The following is a 7,962-nucleotide window of genomic DNA, read 5'->3' as shown; positions in this document are numbered from 1 at the left end:
TGAAGAGTTAGTGAGCTGAAGAGCCCTCCGAGTGTTGTGGTTCGGATGGGGGTGTGTCTGTGGTGGGTCACGTTGTTAGGTGTGTGGATGGGAGAGTTCATGACGTTGAGGCGCCTGAATCAGAGCAGTCGGGGGTCTCTCTGAAACGGAGTAGGCAGAGCTCCGCCTCCGAGGATGTCTGCGTTAAAGCCAGCAGAGTGGTGGTGGCAGAGAAGGCGGGAGCGGCGGTGTCTGACGGCAGTGACAGGGAGGGATCCAGGTCTGACCAGGGACATGCACAGGATTTTGGAGGGGCGAGGGCTCAAAGTCATAGAAGGGCAACACAAACACATTTATCTTGTTCTTTAAGCAGTATGTACATTTAAAATAAAGTACTCAGAGATAACTACTATGACGTGTGTAATTCAAAGTGTTACAAGTGTCCTTTTTATGTAAACAATTATTGTCAACTTGAGTTCACTTTATCATTGACTTGTAGCAACATTTTTCTTTCTTTTTTTCAAATATTACTAACAAGAGTTAATTAATATAAATAGAAATAGGCTTAAAAGAAAAATAAAATAAAGCACAAAAAAATGACAGAGCACACGGGCACTTTTTGATATGAACCCAAAAGGGCAGGTGCTCAAGGACCCCCAGGGCCCTATGTGTGCACGTGGCTGGGGCAAACTTTTTCTGCAACAAATTAAGACTTCAAGAAGCTGAACATTCCTTCATGTTTGCCTGACTTTAAGGCTTTTTCTGTGTGTGCTGAGAACCTCATCAAACACAGAGCTGAGTCTGATCTGACTGATCAGGAAGTTACAGAGGGATAAAACAGATGCAAAAAGTCCGACAACATCTGGGTATTTGAGTTCATGATGGGTTTGTTGTTCTGTTTATTTTCCACATTCTTTTGTTTTTTCCCTCTTATCTGATGGATTCTTTTAAAGTGGGGAGTTGAAATGTTAATGGTGCTAGGGAGTCCTTAAACAGAGCCCTGATCTTTGAGACTATGAGAGCCAAGCACCTTGATGTTTTGTTTCTTCAGGAGACCCACAGTGATCCCAGTCTGGAGGTGGACTGGACTAGGGAGTGGGCTGCTGAGGTCCTTCTGAAAACTCCAGCTCAGCTGGGGGGGTGTTGTTCTCCTGGAGGTTGGCTCCTGTTTCTACAGAGGTAGATCATTTTATTGCAGGAAGGGTTTGTCCGGTCAGAGCTTTGTCGGAGCGTTTTTCTGTGCTTTTAGTGAATGTTTATGCTCCTGCTGTTGGTGCTGAGAGGAAGAGTTTTTGTGGCAGCAGGTTGTCTCTCGCTCGTCTTGATCGTTTTTATCCTTCATCCTTTTAATGCTTTTAAATCCTGTGATATTTATCCTGTTGCTTTCACTGATCATTCACTTGCTGTTTGTGATTTTTATGCCAGGGATTGTTCACAGAAAAGTGCATCTTGGCATTTTAATTCTGTCTTGTTACTTGATAATAGTTTTCAGGAGGTTGTTGGGGATTTCTGGGATGTTTTTAGACAAATAAAAACTGATTTTAGCTCTCGTAGGAAATGGCGGGATGAGCGGTAAGAGTGAAATGAAGCTTTTGTGCCAGCAGTACACTCTAAATGCTCGCGTGATTACTGTCGGCTTATTAAAGACTTGGAGACCGATATTGTGGGTTTGGAATCTTTTAGTGAGTCCACTGAAAATCGAGGTTAAATAGAACTTCTCAGTAGGGCTGCCACAAACGATTATTTTAATAGTCGACTAATCACCGATTATTTTTTACGATTATTCGACTAATCGGGTCATGCCCAAAGTGGATGTAAAACACACATCTTAACCATAATTAGATTTAAACTAACTAAAAACTAGATATGTTCACACTAGAAATACCCCAGATAGAATGCTGTAAAATTAATTTGACCATAGAAGACACTAGTGACAATACCTGAAGATGCTGATAGCCAACTAAAATATGAGTTAAAGGCCAAATTAGCCAAAAAGGCGTAGCCAAAACAGCTAGCATGTGGCTGAAATATTAGCTTAACTCCAAAATAGCCTAAAAAAACAACAAAAAAAGCCCAAGTTAGCCAAAACAGCTAACATGTAGCTGAAATATTAGCTAAATTTCTAAACAGCCTTAAAACCAAAAAAAAGAAAAATTCCTGAATTAGCAAAAACAGCTAGCATCTAGCTGAAATATTTGCTAAACTCCAAAATAGCCTAAAAAAACCTTAATAAATGCCAAAATAGTCCAAAAAGCTAGAATATTACCAATATAACTTTCAACTTTACTACACTCTGACTCCATATAATATAAAGCAACGAATAATCGACTATTAAATTAGTTGTCGACTATTTTAATAGTCGATTAGTTGTCGATTAGTCAACTAATCGTGGCAGCCCTACTTCTCAGATCAAAAAAGTCGACCTTGGAGTTTTAGGAATATGATGAGGACAGACAGAATGTGAAAAACATAATTCTGGGATCTCCTTTCACCATGTCATCTAAGCAAGTGTACAACAAAGTACAAGCAGAGGAAGAAGATGTCGGACAAGGAGTGGACAAAAACCCTACTTCTGTCCTGAAATCATAAATGCTCTTTTCAAGAACTACTTGAGGCTTTTCCCATCTGGAGTGGTTTGATGCTGGCCAATTAGCAGAGGTATGTTCCCAATGGGAAGACAGAAGAGGATGCCAAACAAACAAACAACAAGAGACACAAATTGCCATGTAGAAAGATGGTTTGGCATAACAAAAAAGTAATCCTCCAGAAGAAGCTGAAACTCAGGCCAGCTTCATTCATCAGGAAAATACATGTTGACCTTCAAGGAAAGTACAAGGAACACATCATCAACTACTTCTCAGAGGAACTTCTAACAGCCAACAGAAATTCAAGACAAATCATGAAGCCACAAGAAGGGTGGGCAAAACGTGAGGATAATCGTAGTTATAATAAAAATCAAAGTACTTCACTCCCACGAAGATAATGCTGCAACCAAAAGGAAAACAGGAAAGACCAGCTCCAGATTTGGTTCAAACCAACACTGAACTGGATCCTGATAGTTTTTCTGCCAAAGAATTAAGAGAAAAGTCTGAGGTGAGTAAATGAAGATCTGAAACTTTTATCGAATTGTAAAAACAAGATGTTTCATGAATTGAAAAAGAATGCATCATAATGTAACACATGTTTTTCATCTCTCAAAAGTTGACGCCACAACCAAAAGTAACATGTAAAAGACCACAACATGATGTGGTTCAAACCACGACACAACAATGGGATCACACCAGTATCCCCACGGAGGAATCGAGAGAAAATCCTGAGGGGAGTCAATTCAAGTCACAAAATATTCTATAAATGTTTGAAACAAATAATTCAGATGTTCGGTTACTTTAAACGTTGCATTTTATCCACTGAATATCAAGGTTTTAAAGCATGACGAATGTTACAAAAATCACATGAACCAACAGAACAAAGCAAACACACTTGGAGCAGAAGTGATTCATGGAGTTCTTTACTAAAGACAGTCAGAATTTGAATGCACAGATTTTTCTTTATTAATTTTGATGTTTGCATTTTGCAGGTAGAACAACTTTGGAAGTTCAAAGAAACAGAGGTTGTTGTTGCGCTCATCAGAAGCACATCGCAAAAACAGAATTTCACCCTGAGACACAGAGAATTTCAGAGTTTGAGACCCAACGGACTTTTGATTGGGGAGGTAAGTGTTTTTAGAAAATAACTGTTTTCTACACTGATTTGTGGAAGGAACATAATTTTGCATGAATTCAATAGTTTTTTTTTGTCTCGCTACAGTTCATATACTGATGCACTAAATGATACGTCACCCTTGTACTTTAAGAGTATTGTTGTGTTTATTATGGAGGTCATGGAGTGTTACATTGGGGCGACCCTTAAAGAACAAGATCCAAGCTGGATCAAATGGATCACTACACCATGGGAGGGATTCTGCGTGGGATAAGAGAGGAGGTGGCCAGACAAGGGCTAAAACAGGTTGGTAAAAAATCATATATTTGTTTACTTGAAAAGATTATAAGCTGTTTGATATCTAACTTATTCCTATTTCACTCACCTACTTCAATTTGTCAGGTTGAGTTTGACAAACACAACGGAGTTGTTGGCTTTGTCACCATAGGAATGTTTGTGGTAGGACGGCTTCTTTTATATGATTATTTTAAATAAATACGATTCACTCTTTACATTTTGTCATTTTATTTTCACCGTTTCTCCACACACTGTCTCAGAAAATCTTTGTCATGGATTCCTCAAATGAGGAAGAGAACTCAAAAAAAGCTGCCAAACGATTCATGGAAATGAAAAAATATATATTTATATGTTTACATTGTGGGCATTGTTACACTGTTTAGGTATGTTAGCTCATGTTTCACATACATGATTTTTAATTCCACAGCGAGTACTTCAAAATGAGGAGAAGCCTAGGAAAGCATGACTGGGTCAATGTGAAACGGCAGCCTGGAGGTGTAACTCACACCTTCCAACAGGACTCAAGCAGGTGTTTGTGATGCTGGTAAGACTTATGTCCTCTAAGATAAAAGTCTTCATTCTAACAATGGCTGATGGTTCATGTTATGTTTTCCTACAGATGGCAAAGATTGCCATTTCATCTTTCCCAGAAGTCCCACAGACATTTGACGTCGAGTCCTCAAATAAATCCATGAAAAGGTTTAGAAGAAACATTGCTGAAGACATCATGAAAGGATCAGGTGATCATGGTGACAATAATATAGATTCATTGTATTAACATATGTTCAGAATATTTCTATTCAATGACATCACTTCTGTCAGTACATTTGAAGTGTCACGGGATGAATATTGCTCTCTCTGAAAGATCTTCCAAAAGGGGATGAGAAGACATTCATTTGGGTAAATAATCTAAATATGTTATTGATGACCTTACGATAGACTTTTCATTCCCAATACATTTTTTGTTAATTACATTCTTCTAATGATTGTCTGACATAAAGGTTGTGCATTTTGTTATTATTTGGTTCATGTTGTTTTATGGTTTAAAAGTATCAATTTCTTAGCAAATAACAGTTTTAACCAAGAAACATAAATCTGACACGTTGCTTGTTTCAGCCTCCAAAAAAAATGTAGAATTGTTTCCAAAGGGAGGGATTAATCTAAACTGTTATGGCTTATATTTTTAAAATTACATTACAAATAAAATACTTTTGCTGCCCTTTATAGTATTTTTTTTGAACTTGCAGATCCAGTGTGGCGCTTGTGGAAGGTGGAACCACATCGAATGCCTGTCCTGACAAACACACGACATACCTGCCATGAAGGATTCCTGGTATTGTCCATTGTGTGAAAAGAATTTGGGATTTTGTTATTGAGTCATTAGAAAACTGAAATACTAAACTTTTTTAGAAGAATGTCCTTTTGTTAATGAGTGTTTTAATGCAACACTTTATTGTTTATATGAATTGAAAAAGTTTTGTTCAAGAGAGTTTTGCTTTAGGATAAGTATAACTAGGGTTACCTTTCCTTAATTAGTTTGGACTACATTGCAGTAAATCTTTCAAAATAAATAGTTTCTAACAATCTTTGAAAGTTTCTTTTTGTTGACATTTAGAGTGGTATGAATGCACAGGGAAGAACTGTCACTGGACAGATTTTACTGACTGTACCTAAAATATAACCAAAATAATGATTTTTGAAAGGCGAATAATAATTAACATTCACATAATTGAGAATCCTTACAAAATAAAATATTTTGGTTGTAGTGGGCTGGCATGACAAACGTTAGTTATAGTTGAAGGTTTGGAAACTGTAATATTGTGTTTTCAAAAATAATCAGTCAGTTAGAATTATTGTCTTCAACAAAACGTCCAAAAAACATTTAATCAAAAGTCTTATTTTTTTAAAATCCTCTTTTTTAAATCTTTAAAAATGTTTAACAATTTTAGAGAAAGTATGATCCAGATTCATGTAAAAAAAGTGAATTCATAATTGTTGCTGTTGTAGAACAGTAAGCTTAAGAGTAGTAAGTACAGACAGTTTTGTGACTTCAACTTCAAAATCTTTAGAGCTATTAAGCATTTTAGACCAAATATGATCCATTATCATGTAAAAAAATCAAAAAAAATGAAGGAAGTACATTTCTGCCATAATCGTTGTTGTAGTAGAACAATGAGCTCATCATTAGTCAGTGCAGAAAGTTTAGTGACTGTAGCTTTAATATTCTTAGAGCTACTGAGCATATTTTTCATGATTCATATATATATTAAAATTGGTCAAATCAAAATAACGTCACATAATCACACAAAAGTCGATATTTATTTGTTTCTGAGAGATTATCGACTTTTACAGAATGGCCTTTTCTGGAAGCTTCACTTTGTAGACGGTCCCTTAGCAGCCGTCTCTCCATCTGCAGCCCGAAGAGAACACTTTTTATTAAGCGGGTAAAAAACAATCTTTTTTCTTTTGAAATGGTTGTGTAGGCGACTCTCTGTGTTGATACAAGACGATTGAGATACTTGCTGTCATATTCGAACGTTTTTCTGAAGAGCTATTGAGCCCGGAAGTGCGAATCTGTGAATATCTGTCTAACTTTACCGAACTAAAAACATTAACAATATTAGGAGCGACAGACGAGCGCCCACGTACACCGGCGCCATCTTGTTCTCCCAACTAAGAAAACAACAAGACAAAAACAAAGCTGGACCACCTGGGACTCAACACCTCCCTGTGCAACCGGCTGCTGGACTTTCTGACAGGGAGACCACAAGCAGTTCCAGTCGGCAACAACACATCCAGAACATCACGATAAACACGGGGGTTCCCCAAGGATGTGTGCTGAGCCCCCTCCTCTTCACCCTCCTGACTCATGACTAAGTTTGCGGATGACACCAGTGGTGGATCAACAACAACGATGAGACCCCCTACAGGAGTGAAGAGTGCAGGCTGGCTACGTGGTGCAGGGAGAACAATCTCCACCTGAATGTGGAGAAGACAAAGGAGATGATTGTGGACTTTAGGAGAGCTCACACCCAGCACGCCCCACTGACCATCAATGGAGCTGCAGGGGAAAGGGTGAGCTGCACTAAGTTCCTGGGGGTGCACATCTCTGAAGATCTGTCGTGGAACCACAACACTGCAGCACTAGCCAAAAAAGCTCAACAACGCCTGTACTTCCTCCGCAAACTGAAGAGGGCTGGAGCTCCTCCCCCATCATGGAGACCTTCAACAGTGGAGCCATTGAGAGCATCCTGACCAGCTGTATCACCGTGTGGTACGGAGCCTGCACTGCATCCTGCAGGAAGTCTCTGCAGCGCATTGTGAGAACAGCTGAGAAGATCATTGGTGTCCCTCTCACTGACCTCTGTGACGTTTACCACTCCCGCCTCACCTGCAAGGCCATCAGGATTGCAGGCGACCCATCCCACCCATCCCAGAGCCTCTTCAGCCTGCTGTCATCAGACTGAAAAGTCTCCGGGCCAGAACCAGCAGACTCAGGGACAGTTTTCTCCACCAGGCCATCAGGAAGCTGAACTCACTCCCAGCACTCCCCCCTCTGCCCCCACCCCCTGCTGCTACAACTAACTGAACATCCATAGCAATTTTTACATAATTCTCCCCTTTTATTTTATATTTAACTTCCATTGCTAATCATGTCTATCATCTGTTTTTGATATGTTTGTTATTATTGTTGTAATGATTGTTGTTTGCACTGAGGGATGAGAGGAAAGGAATTTCATCTGTGCTGTTTATGTTGGGTATTCAGCACATTTGACAATAAAGCCGACTTGACAAAGCTACAGATAAGAAGTTAAACAAAGGTTATTTAGCTATTATGTTACTTGTCCAGTCCACTTGAGTTCAGGTGGGTTGAATGCGGCCCCCAAGCTAAAATGTTTATGGATGAAACTCACACCAAAAATCCAGTGATGCTGATTTGACCACAGAAATGTGAACGGCGGCTCATTTGACTGCAGTCAATGTGAA

At 39.0% G+C, this 7,962-nt stretch overlaps 3 long non-coding RNA genes across 6 annotated transcripts in view; 2 read left to right on the top strand and 1 right to left on the bottom strand.

Moving 5' to 3' along the window:
- LOC118600197 overlaps positions 1-7,962 on the bottom strand; it is a 15,826-nt gene that overhangs the window by 3,230 nt on the left and 4,634 nt on the right. The window lies entirely within an intron of this gene.
- Positions 3,538-4,137, top strand: LOC112141866. The gene is made up of 3 exons (XR_002918480.2): positions 3,538-3,691; positions 3,857-3,984; positions 4,081-4,137. It is a non-coding gene; the product is annotated as an uncharacterized LOC112141866 (long non-coding RNA).
- On the top strand, positions 4,409-4,867 carry LOC112141867. Its single transcript, XR_002918481.2, has 3 exons — positions 4,409-4,519; positions 4,595-4,715; positions 4,798-4,867. It is a non-coding gene; the product is annotated as an uncharacterized LOC112141867 (long non-coding RNA).

The sequence above is a fragment of the Oryzias melastigma genome, linkage group LG19 (assembly GCF_002922805.2).
Source record: "Oryzias melastigma strain HK-1 linkage group LG19, ASM292280v2, whole genome shotgun sequence".
NCBI classification, from domain to species: Eukaryota; Metazoa; Chordata; class Actinopteri; order Beloniformes; family Adrianichthyidae; genus Oryzias; species Oryzias melastigma.
This window is presented reverse-complemented; position numbering and strand designations above follow the sequence as displayed.